Genomic DNA, 19972 nt, shown 5'->3' with positions numbered 1-19972 from the left:
TCGGTATCGTTCGGATCGTTCACATGTAGTTTCACCAACAGAAATTGAACTACAACCAGATATGACCTACGAAGAAGAACCGATTAAGATTTTAGCTCGAGAGGTCAAACAACTAAGGAATAAAAATGTTGCACTTGTGAAGGTGTTGTGGAAAAGGCATGGAGTAGAAGAAGCTACATGGGAATCCGAAGAAACTATGAGAAATCAATACCCACATCTGTTTACCGGTAAGATTTTCGAGGACGAAAATCCTTAAAGGGGGGAGAGTTGTAATATCCCGAATTAGGGCCTAATCGAAATAGTGGTTTCGTGACCATAAATTCGAGATATAAATAATTATTTTATAATTATTTTGAGGTTTATGATATGATTGCATGATTGTGTGAAAATTTCGTGATGAAATACTATGCCTAAAGTGCTTAAATTGAAAGTAGGGACTAAATCGAATAAGTTGCAAAACTTGCATTCTAGAAGTTTTTAGTATGAAATTGTTTTGAAATATTAATGAGGAGGTCTTAAATAGAAATTTGACCAATTTTAAGTTCATGGACAAAATTAGGACATGGAAGGAATTTTTGGAAAGTTTAGTAGTAAGGGTATTTTGGTCATTTAGTTATTAAAATGTAAAAACAAAATTAAAAGCCAATTTTTGTCCATCTTCTTCATTAGGCCGAAATTTCAAGGGTTCTCCATAGCTAGGGTTTGTTTCAAGCTTCCAAGCTCCATAGTAAGTGATTCCAAGCCCCGTTTTTAATGATTTTTACGTTTTTGAGATCCCGGTAACTCGATAAAGCTTATGTTAGCAATAATTTAACCTAGGGTTTATATTTGGAAAAATACCCATAGGTGAAATTTGTGAATTTTGATGTTTTATGATAGAATATGAAGTTTTAAATTATGTTAGACAACTTGTACTACTCGATTTTAAGCAAAAACGAGTAAAAGGGCTTAATCGGTAAAAATACCTAATAGTCACAAGTACATGTTAGAGTGAGAATTTGATGTTGCCATAGAAGAGAAAAGTGATCAGCATGTTGTAAAACATAAGAATAAGGAATAAAGTTTAATCCCGAGCCTAGGGGCAAAAATGTAAATATGAAAAAGTTTAGGGGTAAAATTGTAATTTTGCCAAAATTTGAGTTAAGGATTAATTTGATAATGTGAGTATTAAATAAGCTAAATGTGTTATTTTAGATCAAGAAAGACGTGGAATCGACCTCAATCGAGGAAAAGAAAAGATTGTGGACTAAATTGCAAAATCTTTGTATTTTGGTACCAAGGTAAGTTCATGTGTAAATAATGTAGCATAATGGTTATTTTTAAGTTATTGATGTTAATTATATGTTATGCTGAATTTTATTATGAAATTATGCTTTGTGGTTAATTTCAAATAATATGTAAATTATGTGAACTACTTGTTAAATATAATTGTTACCGAGTATTGATTTCGGCATTCTACGGAAGACGGCAAGGATAAGTGTTCGAGGAAAAAGCCCGTTTGAACCTTAGGAATAGATTAGGATACAAGTGACATGTCACTAGGACGGTTGAGCATCCGAACTCGTTGAGTTGAGTCCGAGTTCACTTATGGATGCGAATGTCTGAACTCGTTGAGTTGAGTCCGAGTTCGTGAGATGTAACTAGGCATCCGAACTCATTGAGTTGAGTCCGAGTTCACTTATGATGCGAACGCCCGAGCTCGTTGAGTTGAGTCCGAGTTCGCTTATGGGCGGGTTACATGATTGCTTGATTGCATATATGGCACTTATGTGCAAGTTATCCATGTATCCGAATTATATTCCGATGTGTTCAACGGGTAAAGTTCTACTCAAATGGAGGAATATTCGAGATGTAAAGAGACGTATTGGTAAGTGATGTGAAATGGATATTTTGGATAGGTATGTATTTAACCCTCGGGTTGAGTATTGATACAACCACGATAAGGTAATAAGATGATGAAAAATGATTAAAAATGTGATATGTGTTTTAGTGATACATGCTAATGTTGATTGGTATGACTGTTTGTTATGTTACTTATTATTTGCATATGAACTTACTAAGCATTTATGCTTACTCCCTCCTTCTTACTCATTGTAGTTTTGGACAAGCCAGCTCAGGAGTCGGGATAGGTCGAAGGCTCAGTCACACTATCCGGAAGACTTTTGGTAATGGCTTGTAAATTTAAGTATGGCATGTATAGCAATATACCTTTTTTGTGTAAATGATCTTATGGTATGGTGATGGAATGGTTGAGGAAATGCTTGATAATGATAAATTATGAAAATAGTTAGTTTAGATTATATTTGAGGTTAAGGAAAATTATTAAGATACTTAGTGCATAAAAACTCATAAAATGGATGAAATTTGCCATGAACAGAATACTGCAGCAACATTGATGCGAGTTTAAAAATTTACTAACAATCATAGAAATTGACCTTTGTGATGGACTACATATCAAATTGAAGCTTATTATGTCTAGTTTCACATGAAACAAATGAAACAGGTAAAGGAATTATATGTTACGAGATATTTGAATTTTAGTGAAACAGGGTCATAGCAGTTTCTGAATCCCCTGTTCCAACTTTAGAAATTAACCATAAATTGTAAAGATATAATTAGGTAGTGTATTTTATATTCTCAGAATCCTTATTGAGTCTAGTTTTAGGAGAAATAAACCTCATAGTATATGGATTTTGTACAGAGAGAAATGTGGTTCGTAGTAAATAGAGGTTAGACCAGTCAAGTCCTGAACCAGGGGTAACTTTAACTAATAAACTGTACTAATTGGCCCAACCAAAAATTCTAGAAAAAAATTTGTAGATAGGTATATGAGTCTAGATTTAGGGAAAATTTACAGATCTTGATTTTGAGTTTTGTAACTCGAGATATGATTTTTCTTATGACTATGATGCAAGTAGCTTAAAAGCTGTAAATGTAGAAATAAATAATCCAAAGTTCTAAATATGTTAAATTAAGCTTAGTAACACCTCATACTCGACTCCGGCGACGGTCTCGGGCGTGGGGGCGTTACAAGACCTTTATCGAACGTACTCGCATAATTGGTTTCTTTCACATGACCAACGTCTCATATTCATTTAGCAAGGCATTAAAACATGTTATGTTATCAACATAGCCAAATAAGTATATTAAGCATAAAAAAATCAATATATCATTTAATAATAATTAATGTATTTATTTACATATGTACTTACCTCGGTACAAAATATTTGAAATCGAGCCTAACTCTCGTAAACCTTGTTCTTCCCTCGATCAAGGCCCGTATCTCGATTCTCTTGATCTATAGTACGAAATTCAGCTCGTTTAATACATACATTACTCAAAACGACCCGAAATTCATACTTGAGTAAAATTACTATTTTACCCATATACTTTCATTATTTACAACTTAGTCCTTAGGCTCGGATAATGCAATGTATGGGATTTCTTGGTTACCCAAGCCTAACTAAACATTTTTCATGTTCATAATAGCCCATATTTTTCCTTTATTTCATATATTCCTACCCTTTTCTACAACTTTTACAAAATAGTCCCTACAACCCTTTCCATGAAAAACTACTTAGTAAAAGTTGTTTACCATCCTTTAAACTCTCATATCCCTCCATAAATCATCAAAACATAAGATTCTCATACATCTGTAAATTTCTAAACATGAACCCTAACATGAAATATGGGTAGAAATAGAGAGAGCAAGTTACTGGGATTTGAAAAATAAGAACATTAAAAAAGGTGCTTGGGAGCACTTACTATTGGAAAGCTTGAAAACCCTAGCTATGGAGAACCCTAATTTTCGGTAGCAACATGGAGAAAATGGGCTGATTTTTGGCTTATTTTCCCTTTTTATTTCATTTATATACCTAATGACCAAAATGCCCTTAATGCCTTTCCTTCAAATTTTTCCATATAAGCCCATTTTTGTCCAAAAACTTACAAATTGGGAAAATTGCTCTTTAAGACCTCCTAATTAATAAACCAAATCAATTACATACAAATTTCTTCTAAAACACAAATTTTGCAACTTATTCAATTTAGTCCCTAATTTCCGATTGGACACCTTATACTTGGAATTTCTTCATGAAACTTTAACACAAGCATATATTCCAATTCTAAACCTCATACTGATCGTAAATTAAATATTTTAATGTCAGATTTGTGGTTCTAAAACCACTATTTAGACTAAGCCCTATTTTGGGATGTTACAATTTGTGGTTGGAGAAGGATTGGTGCCGAATAGGGAATTGGAGTGCCGAATTTGTAGTAGGAAATAGTGGGATATGGGAGGTCATCACGTTTTGGGGAGAAATAGAAGGGATTTGAGTTTAGTGGGAGATTTGTGTCGAATGGGTGGAGAGTATGAGAGAGTGGGATGTGTTTGAGCAGGACTTGAATTTTTCCTTTTAAAATTTTGGTATCCTCTTCCCAGTTTTCCAAAATTCTGACAGAAAAACCCCTTTGTTCCCCTGTACTCGAAATCTCTTTTGGCAATTCTCCTTTAGTTGGTTTTCTTTTCTTTTTCTCTGGAAATGTGACAGCCCTAATGTGACCCTAGTCGAAAAGTGGTTTTGGGACCACAAAATTGAGTCATAAAAATAATTAACCATCATATTTGATGCTTATTATATGTATATATGCATGTGTGAAAACTTCATGTTTGAATTTTGTTAATTGTAAGTGAATTTTATTAAATAGGACTTGTGTGAGAAAATTTAGAAATGTGCTAGGCAAAAGTTAAAGTGGCCTATTGATGCTTGTCCTTGCATGTCAAATTACCCAAAACTTTAGGTAGTGGCTGGCCATGCAATGGGTTAAACATATTATAAACATTTTGTGTTAATGTGTTATGTTAAAAATAATAAAATAAAAGGTTGGTAATAAAGTAATGAAAAGGGAGGGTGATGAAAACAAAGTTGTTTCATCCATGCTCCTCCATTGCTGTGAATTGAAGGAAGAAAGAAGAGGAGGTTCGGTCACTTGGAGCATAAGGGAGGTTAGTCATTTGTGTTAGATTTTCTTTAAACTTTAAGCTTGTTTCTAGTTAATTAGCTAGTTTCTTACATAACCCATGTCAAAATTATGAAAATCTTGATGATGGTTTGAACATTCGGTTTTAGTTATTAAAGGATGAGATTGGGTTATGGTTTTTATGTTTTCTGAAGAATTGTTGAAGAGAAGGGTTTTAGTTAGTCAAATGATAAATTCTAATGTTCATGAGTACAATGGCCAAACATAGATTTGTCTAATGAATTGAACAAATGCCGTGTGAGTGATTGAAATGAATGAGTTGGAGGTTGGATCATATTAAGATTCGGATTTGCACATAAATATTAAGAGTTTGATATTTTTATGATTTTTGGAAGGTAAATAAGGTTATGCTCAAGTTAAATACAAGATTATGGCTGATTTGTGTTTAGTGAGTTTCGGCCAAGGACTTTATGTGCATTCGGTTCAAGTAGAGTAAACGTGACGGGTAGAAAATGGTTGTTAATTGAGATAGTTTAAGGTATTTGTAAATAGTTTGAATAAATGAACAATAATAATAAATCATCTAGTGAATTGGTGTAATTGCCGAATTTGAACTAGAAAATTATTGAGTAATGTTTGTATGTTAAGTGATAGAATATAGCGAATGCTTGGAATGTCATATGTATGAATTATAGGTTGGATTAAAGGCTGTTATATTGCCTTATCATTTTCGGGAATGTGCTATGTCAAAGAAATTGAGGGTTGATGTTTAAGTAAGGTAAGTATAGGTATATTCGGCTTGTAGTTTTATAAATGTGATATGAGTATTTGTTTTGTAAATGAGTAGTAAGTATGTTAAGAATGGTTCTAAAATGTATATGGATGCCGCATGATTGTGTTTGATTGGGAAGTAAATTGTTTGATTTAGCTCAAGAGCTTAGAGGATCAAAGTTGGATAAGGGAAAGGAAAAAGTGGTCGAATAGCCGTTGAAATTGTTCGACAACATCCGAGGTAAGTTTTTGAGTAACGAAATTTAGTTTATGATTTGATTAAGTCATGGCATATAAGCATAACAAATAAACGGTGATATAATGATTCTACTTGAATTGTATATTGAGGTGATTAGTTTATACCTATGACGGGTAGCCGAATGTGTATAGAGATTATGTTATATAGCAAATCAAATCATGCTGTTTGTATGTGGCTATTGAGCCGAAAATGGTAATGATTGATAAGTGTCTTGTGTTTGAATTCTAGTTATGAAAATGAAATATAGATGTGTCATGATTCATTGATATATGTGCTTGATTATTCGGATGATATCTGGGCTAAGTCCCGAAGGCATTTGTGCGAGTTCCTATATCTGGGCTAAGTCCCGAAGGCATCTGTTCTAGTGACTATATTCGGGCGAAGTTCCGAAGGCATTTGTGCGAGTAGTTGCTATACCCGGGCTAAGTCCCGAAGGCATTTGTACTAGTGACTATATCCGGGCTAAGACCCGAAGGCATTTGTGCGAGTTGCTATATCTGGCTAAATCCCGAAGGTACTTGGGTTTGGAAGTGAGCGATATTGCTGTAATAATTTCAATTAATACGCTCATAAAATACAAACGATAAGGTATGTTTCGTATATGCATCGGAAAGGTTGATTCCTTTCAAATAGTAGTCGCTCAATTGATTAACGAGCTTCCAGCCTCTAGTTAGGTTTGATACCCTGTGTATGAATATATTGGTTGAAGCGTGAAGAAATTATGATTTTGAGAATGTGCATATGTGAAATTATTCATTTAGTCATATGAACGCTATACTTTAGTCGTAAATAATTTCGTTACTCAAAACTTACTAAGCATTAAATGCTTATTCTGTTTCTTTAATTCTCTATTTTATAGATTTTTGTTAGTCAGCTATCGGACTCGTGATTGTCGAAGTCGAAGTCGTCCACACTATCTAAGCCCTTTTGGTACTCTTTTAGTTAAACGTTGATAATGGCATGTATAGGACTAACCTTTGTTGTTAATCAAGTACCTTTGGAAATGTGTATATATTCGGATAGCCATGCGAAAATGGCTTAAACATTTTGAGCATAGTATTAAAATCATTTTGTATATATATGATTTTTAAGGTGACAGTGACGCAGTTAGCCAGCTTGCCTGAAAATTTTAAAATGAACTGTGTAAATAAATGAATTAAGTTTGTTAACACCTCATGTTCGACTCCGGCAACGGTCTCGGGTGCGGGGCGTTACAATTTTATTGGTATCAGAGCTACGGTTTAGTCGATTCTAGGACTACCGTAACACGTTCGGGTCTAGCTATACATGCCATTGTGTGTCTATTTGATAGTGTGGTGATTTCTGACAGTTAAAAATGTGTTTTTTATAGTAATGGATCTCGATCCCAACCGAGCGGTAGCTGATGATCTTGAGAGTGTAGCGCCTGCTCCCGCACAAGGGACAGCGCCGGTGGACTCTCAACCTATTGCTAGTAATCAGAATGACGAATCTAGACAGGCTTTTTATAGCGTAATGAATGATTGGTTCAACCAATACATTCGAACTAATACGGCTGTTCCACAACCCCCATTCCGACTAATACAACCCCTGCACTTGCGATACCTCCGGTAACTGACCAGATAAGGTTAAATAAGGCCCCAGTTGATAGAATCCGAAAACACGGGGCTACTGAATTTAAAGCTACAGATAGCGACGATGCCGAGCAAGCTGAATTTTGGTTGGACAACACTATTTGGGTACTTGATGAACTATCTTGCACACTTAATGAATGCCTAAAGTGTATGATCTCCTTGCTACGTGATTCTGCCTACTATTGGTGGAATATGTTGATTTCTGTTGTGCCCAGAGAGACAGTAACTTGGGAGTTTTTCCAAACCGAGTTTCGAAAAAAGTATATCAGTCAGAGATTCATTGATCAAAAACAGAAAGAATTTCTTGAACTTAAACAAGGTTCCATGTCGGTTACTGACTATGAACGATAGTTTGTAAGGCTTAGCCGGTACGCGCGAGAATGCATTTCTTCAGAAGCTGTGATGTGTAAATGTTTCGAAGATGGACTGAAGGATGATGTAACACCCCGAACCCGAGACCGACACCGGAGTCGGACACGAGATGTTAACAAACTTTGAAAATTTTTCCAGACACTGCCCAGTCTGAGTACTAGTCGCTTCAAAAATCTTATCTTGAGTTTCACAACTCGAAAATCAGTTTTGTGATTTTTCCCTGGAACTAGACTCATGTCCCCACCTATGTATTTTTTTCTAGAATTTTTGGTCGGGCCAATTAGTACAGTTTATTAGTCAAAGTCTCCCATGTTACAGGGGTCGACTACACTGACCTTTTCCCATTACGACTGGGATATCTCTCTGCACAGAGCTTCAATACTGATGCCGTTTGTTTCTATGGAAACTAGACTCAGAGAGGAATCCATACATATATGGTATGACCCCTAATTATCTCTGGTCAATTTATAGTGAATTTCCAAATGCGGAACAGGGAATCCAGAAACTGTTCTGGCCCTGTTCCACAAGAACCCGAATATCTCTTACTGTACTGTTCCTATGATTGTTTCGTTACTTCCATAAGAAAGTAGATTCATCAAGGTTCGATTACATAATTTATTCACTATTTAATTCCAATCATACTATTTTTAGTGATTTTCCAAATCTACATCACTGCTGCTGCCAACATCTGCCTTTAAGGTAGACTTTACCTATTTAATAGTTTCCATGGTTCAACTAGCCCCTTTAGCATGAATAGCGCAAATTATGATAGTGATTAACCATTCCATACCAAATGATTATAACATTATGCTCAAACATATGTAAGCCATTTTCGCATGGCTATATACATTAACCAAAATATTCCTCCGCCACTAGTCTATTTTATACGTGCCATAAGACAATCCAAAACATTGCAGTACCGAACCGTGGATAGTGATAGTGTGACTAGTTGCTGACGATCCCCGAGCCTGTAGCTTCGCAATGAGATCTATAAAACAGAGGAGACAGAGTAAACGGAGTAAGCATTACAATGCTTAGTAAGTTTTAAGCAGTGGCAATAGATAACAATCAAATTATAACATAGTTGTTCGTATTTTTATTTCACTCTTCCTTCGGGCATACCATCCCTTTTCCGAATACGCACGTCTCATCATATACAATAGGCAGATAAACTTTCACGTAAAAGTGAGCTCATGTGACATAGATATATCGTATGATTTCCCATCACCTCTCACACTGATCCGATATCACATAATCATAAGAGTAGTCTCATAGATTGCTCTCACATGCATCACATAACTACCTTATGATTTAGTGCAATCAAGCTCACATATAGACTTGGAGTACATACCTGTTTAACCTTTCGCATTGAATATATTTATAAGCAACTCTTATTACGAAGTCTTACCCGGACATAATCTCCACACGAAGTTATCGAGTCTTACCCGGACAAAATTCCCACACGCAGTCATCGGGTCTTTAGAGTCCGGATATAGTACGAGCACGAAGCTTACGGACATTAATCAGTGATAATATTCTCGCATAAAGCCTGCGGGGTTTTAACCCGGATATAGTACTGACACAAATGCCCTTCGGGACTTATCACAATTATACACTTTCACATTCATCACATCGGCCATTAGGCCCTATCTCACATACACATGCTCACATTCATCACATTGGCCACTCGGCCTTATCACACATACACCTGTTCACTTTCATCACATTGGCCATTCGGCCTTATCACACATACACATGTTCACATTCATCACATTGGCCATTCGGCCTTATCTCATATATGCATGTTCACATTCATCACATTGGCCATTCGGCCCTATTCACACATATACACTTTCACATTTATTCAATTAGACTTCACATACCACATATACCATCATGTACAGACTTGGGCTTGACCGAATCTACATCCATCACTTTCCAATGAATAATTCAATTTTACGCCATACTATCATTTCATATTCGAATTATCATAAGCTTACAATATCACGATTTAGAATTCAAGTATGGGTTTAATCAATAGCTTATGAGTAACTAAAACAAGTTTTATCCATGTTTACAACAACATCACATATTCACTACGAGCTGTTTTCCTGAGCAATGGTCACTAAATTGTTTATAAATGGAGCTACAAAACTCCAAATCACTTGCCGTTAATTTTTCCTGAATATAGACTCGTATATCTTCCATCCATGAAATTTCCAGAATTTTAGGTTGGGCCAATCAACACCAGATTTTTCTTAAGTTTTCCCCTGATTCACTGTTTGACTAATCTGACCACTCTTCACTACGAATCAAATTTCTCATTATCAGAAATTACTTTGTTTACACGGTTTCTTTTATAAGAAACTAGACTCATTAAGCTTTAATTTCATGTCTCATTCAGCCTCTAATTCAAATCCATGAATTTATGGTGATTTTCTGAATTCATGTTACTGCTGCTGTCCTGAGCAGGTTTATCACAATTTTACTCTTCTGACATATCCTTTCAGCACTTCATAATATCATATCCATTTGGCAACATATCATATCAATAACTTACCTATACTTCATAATAACCATTAGGCTATATGCATAAAGATTTACAATAGAGTTATGATTCTTTTAATATGTGCTTAACATATCATACTCAATCACATTATAGGCATTAATACTTAAAACTTACCTCAATTGCTAATGTACGTCAATTCCGACTATTCGACCAATTTCCCTTTTTCCACGATCCGACTTTGTTTCCTTGAGTTCTTGAGCTAATGAACCAATTTAAACTTATCACATCACTATTGTGTAAAACCACATTCGATTATATTATAATTCGGTTAGCAAGAAATACACTTATTCCTTATAACATTTAGCTTCAAGATCACCACCTCAATCATCTCAAGTACCAAACATGCATTAATACTCTCTTTAGTACAATATAAAATAATCGTACACATCTTTAATCACCTTAAACAAATTACTAAGTATTATAGAAAATCAAAGCATACTCATCGTTAGTCTTATTCGGCCATCTCAATACGTTCTAAGTGACCATATGTATATACGTCTATACTAAAGTGCTTTACATTAATAACACCATATCAACAATGTATAATGCCGACCCCTTTAAACCAATTATCCATACAAATATTATTTGTACACATTTCCTTACCTAAATTTCACATTCGGCAACCACTTAATCAACTTAACAAATTTTCTATACTTCAAAACCACAAGTAAGTATCATAATTTGTATCATTACATCGATTAAACTAAATCATGCATTAGCTTTTAGCACATTCGGCCATTAAAGAGACAACCCAATTAACATTCAAACCTTTATAAGCTTAGATTTCCCAAGACTGAATATCACATAAAAACCTTTAATACACATGCAAAGTTTACACTTTAACTAATTATGCATATACTAATAAACCGAATATTATTAAACAACCATTTGAATAATTCTTTATCACATGTTCACAATCGGCATAACCATGTTACAAATTCAATACATAAAAATCTTCTTATCCAAGGCTATATTTGACCTATATGTATTTTCTTTACAACCATTCATCAACAATTAAGCACATGTTTAATGGCCGAATGCACATACCTCTTACTCATCCTTAACAGATTTTTTTTATTATCAAGCTTCCATTTCCACTTAACTACGAACCATTTAAAACAATCAATATTTTACACATTGTCGAATGCATATATATTTTCATCCAAACTCATAATTTCACAAGCTTAGCCTCATTTAATGACTACTTGTTCATCAAGACATTAAACACATCATGCATAACATACAAAGCATCCTTAGCCAAAAAAAAAAAAATACTATCACAAAACTTCCTTGGCCGAATGTCATCTTTTTCCATTAACTAGATTTTGCCATGGGCTTGCTTCAATACTTGAGACCACTCAAATAATATTCAAACTTAATCCTTCATTTGATTTCTCATTTTAGCACATATTTGGCTAATATATGCTATCAATTTAATTACAATTATAAATTTTCAACTCAAACTCATTCTTTACCTCGTCTTTCACCTTAATTCAAATTCGGCAAGTATATAAACATATATTAGCAATTTAATTATAGCATTCCACAATTAAGCACAAGTTTCATACTTCACTTTAATAACCGAATGATATTCTACTCAAACTTGCCCCTCATAGCAAATTTAATTAGTCTATCCACATCCATAAACACTTATCATCAAAACATCCACAATCTAATCCTTGAAGCCATGACCAAATGCTTTATGAAATAAATTCACAAAAATTAACATATGGGTCATGTTGTGAGCTTCAAAACTAACAACATTTCGCAAAAAAAATTAAAATAAAATACATGAAATCTCACCTTAATTCCCAACACCAAATGACCGAGTGCCTTTGGTGTTCTTTCCTTTATACCCTAGCCGAATGCTCCAATCATCCATCAAAATTACAAATTTTAGCATGGGCTAAGTAAGAGTCATGATTATTTACCTAAATCAAGATCAAATTTCACAATTTGACATAATATACTAACCTTTTTAATGACTCAAGTGACCAAAAATTCTTCCCCTCCTTTGTTTCTTCTATTCGGCCATGTTGAACAACAAAGAAAGGATTTTGTTTTTCCTCCCCTTTCACAAGTCACGGCAATGGGGAGTAAGGGGGAGACAACTTTGGTTTCTCCTCCCACTCACCTCATGTTTTATCATTCTTAATTCATTCTTTTATTTTCTAAACTCATAGTGCTAATAAAAGAATTCATATTATCCTCAATGACCCATCCATGGCCGGCCACTACTCATTCATAAGGGATATTTGACATGCAAACCCTTTATTCATATGACATGCACTAATTGAGCCTTATAGATTAACTATCACATTTTAAAAGTGTCACACATAAGTCCCATCGACTAAATTCACATGCAATTTACTAAATCAAAGCTTAAAACTTTCACACATTCATATTCACATATAATAGTCATAAAATATGACGGCTAATTATTTTTATGACTTGATTTTGTGGTCCCGAAACCACTTTTCGACTAGGGTCAAAGTAGGGGTGTCACAACTCTCCCCCCTTAAGAAATTTTCGTCCCCGAAAATTTCTACCGATGCATAGTTTAGGATAACGTCTTCTTCTTGAATTATATCCACAAAGACATTAGCTCATTGATAGCAATTGTAATTCATTATTGATTTCACATCGGTCTATAAAGTCACTTTCTTATCTTAAAACAAATACATAAACATTTCTACAAGTATGCACAAATATCTCATTTTCTTGATTTCATAAGCAATAATCACTTAATTTAATTCATATATGCATTTCAAACACACATTAAGCACCTATTAACATGTATAATTCACATCATCAACCCACATATTTGTAACCCACAATTTCATCCATGTATAAGCTGTAACCCAACCGAAAGTACACATATACTCAATATTCGACTTAACTCATTTCCAAAAGAAAAGTCAACTTCCACGTACCTGAACATTTAGTTCATTTAGCACATTCAATCATAGTTAACGTTACCCGTATACAGTCAAATAGGCATAAAGCCTAATAAAATACACTGGCATGTGATTTATTCTAGCGTATAACTCGTGTATCCAAAATTATCAACATTCATCAAAAATTCTTTCAAACTTTCGAATGTCGAAACTTAACCAAAATAATTTCTTGAACAAGATTAACAAAATAGTGTTCATTCAGCAATAGCACATATAGCTCTTACAATGCCATATCCTAGATATGGTCTTACATATTCTCACATATCGAGCCGATGCCATGTCCCAGACATGGTCTTACACACTATCTAAAATCAATGCCTTCGTCCCAAACGAGGTCTTACTTGAATTCCACTTCACACACTTAGTGCCCACTGACCGATCTCGCACTCATAGTGCTCGGTTAAAGAAATTCGCACACACACAGTGCCTCTAATTATTCACATACATAGCGCTCTTATTCATTCGTTAATACACATTGATATGACTTAACCAAGTCTATAAACATCATGTATGTACACTTTTAAACATATCGTCTCGTTTAAATTTGAATTTGTATAGTAGTGAGCACTTAAACTTTGCTCAAATTACCGGCACGAAGGCCCGAATACACGTCACCAGCATGATTGCTCTTCGGGATTTAGCACGGATATATCACTAGCACGAATGCTCTTCAGAACTTAGCCCGGATACATCACTAGCACGAATGCTCTTCGGGACTTAGCCCGGATATATCACTAGCACGAATGCTCTTCGGGACTTAGCCCGGATACATCACTAGCACGAATGCTCTTCGGGACTTAGCCCGGATATATCACTAGCACGAATGCTCTTCGGGACTTAGCCCGGATATATCACTAGCACGAATGCTCTTCGGGACTTAGCCCGGATACATCACTAGCACGAATGCTCTTCGGGACTTAGCCCGGATATATCAACTTGCACAAATGCCTTCGGATCTTAGTCCGGATATGGTCACTTAGCACAAAGCCTTCGGGACTTAGCCCGGACATCATTCGAATAACCATGCACATTTAACAATAAATCATGACACATTAGTATTTCATTTACATTACTTGAATACAAACACAACATGCTTATCGACCATTTAACTTCCAGTTCTATAGCCACATACAAAAATCACATTTATAGTCATAACACTCCTTCAAAATTGCATCACTTATAACCTTATAATCCAATCCAAATCGAAATTCAAATACGAGTACATGATACGTACCTGATCAACTTAATAATTAGGCATATCTAAATGAAGTTATATCGCAAATTCTCATAGTCAGAAGCTTGCTACAGCTCGATCGGGATCAAGATTCATTACAATACAGCAAACACATTTTTAATAGCCAAAAATCATCACACTATCATTTTATCACTTTATGGCATGTATAAATAGACTCACGCGTGCTACGTTAGTCCTAGAATCGACTAAACCGTAGCTCTGATACCAATAAAATGTAACACCCCGAACCCGAGACCGACACCGGAGTCGGACACGAGATGTTAACAAACTTTGAAAATTTTTCCAGACACTGCCCAGTCTGAGTACTAGTCGCTTCAAAAATCTTATCTTGAGTTTCACAACTCGAAAATCAGTTTTGTGATTTTTCCCTGGAACTAGACTCATGTCCCCACCTATGTATTTTTTTCTAGAATTTTTGGTCGGGCCAATTAGTACAGTTTATTAGTCAAAGTCTCCCATGTTACAGGGGTCGACTACACTGACCTTTTCCCATTACGACTGGGATATCTCTCTGCACAGAGCTTCAATACTGATGCCGTTTGTTTCTATGGAAACTAGACTCAGAGAGGAATCCATACATATATGGTATGACCCCTAATTATCTCTGGTCAATTTATAGTGAATTTCCAAATGCGGAACAGGGAATCCAGAAACTGTTCTGGCCCTGTTCCACAAGAACCCGAATATCTCTTACTGTACTGTTCCTATGATTGTTTCGTTACTTCCATAAGAAAGTAGATTCATCAAGGTTCGATTACATAATTTATTCACTATTTAATTCCAATCATACTATTTTTAGTGATTTTCCAAATCTACATCACTGCTGCTGCCAACATCTGCCTTTAAGGTAGACTTTACCTATTTAATAGTTTCCATGGTTCAACTAGCCCCTTTAGCATGAATAGCGCAAATTATGATAGTGATTAACCATTCCATACCAAATGATTATAACATTATGCTCAAACATATGTAAGCCATTTTCGCATGGCTATATACATTAACCAAAATATTCCTCCGCCACTAGTCTATTTTATACGTGCCATAAGACAATCCAAAACATTGCAGTACCGAACCGTGGATAGTGATAGTGTGACTAGTTGCTGACGATCCCCGAGCCTGTAGCTTCGCAATGAGATCTATAAAACAGAGGAGACAGAGTAAACGGAGTAAGCATTACAATGCTTAGTAAGTTTTAAGCAGTGGCAATAGATAACAATCAAATTATAACATAGTTGTTCGTATTTTTATTTCACTCTTCCTTCGGGCATACCATCCCTTTTCCGAATACGCACGTCTCATCATATACAATAGGCAGATAAACTTTCACGTAAAAGTGAGCTCATGTGACATAGATATATCGTATGATTTCCCATCACCTCTCACACTGATCCGATATCACATAATCATAAGAGTAGTCTCATAGATTGCTCTCACATGCATCACATAACTACCTTATGATTTAGTGCAATCAAGCTCACATATAGACTTGGAGTACATACCTGTTTAACCTTTCGCATTGAATATATTTATAAGCAACTCTTATTACGAAGTCTTACCCGGACATAATCTCCACACGAAGTTATCGAGTCTTACCCGGACAAAATTCCCACACGCAGTCATCGGGTCTTTAGAGTCCGGATATAGTACGAGCACGAAGCTTACGGACATTAATCAGTGATAATATTTCGCATAAAGCCTGCGGGGTTTTAACCCGGATATAGTACTGACACAAATGCCCTTCGGGACTTATCACAATTATACACTTTCACATTCATCACATCGGCCATTAGGCCCTATCTCACATACACATGCTCACATTCATCACATTGGCCACTCGGCCTTATCACACATACACCTGTTCACTTTCATCACATTGGCCATTCGGCCTTATCACACATACACATGTTCACATTCATCACATTGGCCATTCGGCCTTATCTCATATATGCATGTTCACATTCATCACATTGGCCATTCGGCCCTATTCACACATATACACTTTCACATTTATTCAATTAGACTTCACATACCACATATACCATCATGTACAGACTTGGGCTTGACCGAATCTACATCCATCACTTTCCAATGAATAATTCAATTTTACGCCATACTATCATTTCATATTCGAATTATCATAAGCTTACAATATCACGATTTAGAATTCAAGTATGGGTTTAATCAATAGCTTATGAGTAACTAAAACAAGTTTTATCCATGTTTACAACAACATCACATATTCACTACGAGCTGTTTTCCTGAGCAATGGTCACTAAATTGTTTATAAATGGAGCTACAAAACTCCAAATCACTTGCCGTTAATTTTTCCTGAATATAGACTCGTATATCTTCCATCCATGAAATTTCCAGAATTTTAGGTTGGGCCAATCAACACCAGATTTTTCTTAAGTTTTCCCCTGATTCACTGTTTGACTAATCTGACCACTCTTCACTACGAATCAAATTTCTCATTATCAGAAATTACTTTGTTTACACGGTTTCTTTTATAAGAAACTAGACTCATTAAGCTTTAATTTCATGTCTCATTCAGCCTCTAATTCAAATCCATGAATTTATGGTGATTTTCTGAATTCATGTTACTGCTGCTGTCCTGAGCAGGTTTATCACAATTTTACTCTTCTGACATATCCTTTCAGCACTTCATAATATCATATCCATTTGGCAACATATCATATCAATAACTTACCTATACTTCATAATAACCATTAGGCTATATGCATAAAGATTTACAATAGAGTTATGATTCTTTTAATATGTGCTTAACATATCATACTCAATCACATTATAGGCATTAATACTTAAAACTTACCTCGATTGCTAATGTACGTCAATTCCGACTATTCGACCAATTTCCCTTTTTCCACGATCCGACTTTGTTTCCTTGAGTTCTTGAGCTAATGAACCAATTTAAACTTATCACATCACTATTGTGTAAAACCACATTCGATTATATTATAATTCGGTTAGCAAGAAATACACTTATTCCTTATAACATTTAGCTTCAAGATCACCACCTCAATCATCTCAAGTACCAAACATGCATTAATACTCTCTTTAGTACAATATAAAATAATCGTACACATCTTTAATCACCTTAAACAAATTACTAAGTATTATAGAAAATCAAAGCATACTCATCGTTAGTCTTATTCGGCCATCTCAATACGTTCTAAGTGACCATATGTATATACGTCTATACTAAAGTGCTTTACATTAATAACACCATATCAACAATGTATAATGCCGACCCCTTTAAACCAATTATCCATACAAATATTATTTGTACACATTTCCTTACCTAAATTTCACATTCGGCAACCACTTAATCAACTTAACAAATTTTCTATACTTCAAAACCACAAGTAAGTATCATAATTTGTATCATTACATCGATTAAACTAAATCATGCATTAGCTTTTAGCACATTCGGCCATTAAAGAGACAACCCAATTAACATTCAAACCTTTATAAGCTTAGATTTCCCAAGACTGAATATCACATAAAAACCTTTAATACACATGCAAAGTTTACACTTTAACTAATTATGCATATACTAATAAACCGAATATTATTAAACAACCATTTGAATAATTCTTTATCACATGTTCACAATCGGCATAACCATGTTACAAATTCAATACATAAAAATCTTCTTATCCAAGGCTATATTTGACCTATATGTATTTTCTTTACAACCATTCATCAACAATTAAGCACATGTTTAATGGCCGAATGCACATACCTCTTACTCATCCTTAACAGATTTTTTTTATTATCAAGCTTCCATTTCCACTTAACTACGAACCATTTAAAACAATCAATATTTTACACATTGTCGAATGCATATATATTTTCATCCAAACTCATAATTTCACAAGCTTAGCCTCATTTAATGACTACTTGTTCATCAAGACATTAAACACATCATGCATAACATACAAAGCATCCTTAGCCAAAAAAAAAAATACTATCACAAAACTTCCTTGGCCGAATGTCATCTTTTTCCATTAACTAGATTTTGCCATGGGCTTGCTTCAATACTTGAGACCACTCAAATAATATTCAAACTTAATCCTTCATTTGATTTCTCATTTTAGCACATATTTGGCTAATATATGCTATCAATTTAATTACAATTATAAATTTTCAACTCAAACTCATTCTTTACCTCGTCTTTCACCTTAATTCAAATTCGGCAAGTATATAAACATATATTAGCAATTTAATTATAGCATTCCACAATTAAGCACAAGTTTCATACTTCACTTTAATAACCGAATGATATTCTACTCAAACTTGCCCCTCATAGCAAATTTAATTAGTCTATCCACATCCATAAACACTTATCATCAAAACATCCACAATCTAATCCTTGAAGCCATGACCAAATGCTTTATGAAATAAATTCACAAAAATTAACATATGGGTCATGTTGTGAGCTTCAAAACTAACAACATTTCGCAAAAAAAATTAAAATAAAATACATGAAATCTCACCTTAATTCCCAACACCAAATGACCGAGTGCCTTTGGTGTTCTTTCCTTTATACCCTAGCCGAATGCTCCAATCATCCATCAAAATTACAAATTTTAGCATGGGCTAAGTAAGAGTCATGATTATTTACCTAAATCAAGATCAAATTTCACAATTTGACATAATATACTAACCTTTTTAATGACTCAAGTGACCAAAAATTCTTCCCCTCCTTTGTTTCTTCTATTCGGCCATGTTGAACAACAAAGAAAGGATTTTGTTTTTCCTCCCCTTTCACAAGTCACGGCAATGGGGAGTAAGGGGGAGACAACTTTGGTTTCTCCTCCCACTCACCTCATGTTTTATCATTCTTAATTCATTCTTTTATTTTCTAAACTCATAGTGCTAATAAAAGAATTCATATTATCCTCAATGACCCATCCATGGCCGGCCACTACTCATTCATAAGGGATATTTGACATGCAAACCCTTTATTCATATGACATGCACTAATTGAGCCTTATAGATTAACTATCACATTTTAAAAGTGTCACACATAAGTCCCATCGACTAAATTCACATGCAATTTACTAAATCAAAGCTTAAAACTTTCACACATTCATATTCACATATAATAGTCATAAAATATGACGGCTAATTATTTTTATGACTTGATTTTGTGGTCCCGAAACCACTTTTCGA

Source organism: Gossypium hirsutum, chromosome A11 (genome assembly GCF_007990345.1).
Source record: "Gossypium hirsutum isolate 1008001.06 chromosome A11, Gossypium_hirsutum_v2.1, whole genome shotgun sequence".
Lineage (NCBI taxonomy): Eukaryota > Viridiplantae > Streptophyta > Magnoliopsida > Malvales > Malvaceae > Gossypium > Gossypium hirsutum.
This window is presented reverse-complemented; position numbering follows the sequence as displayed.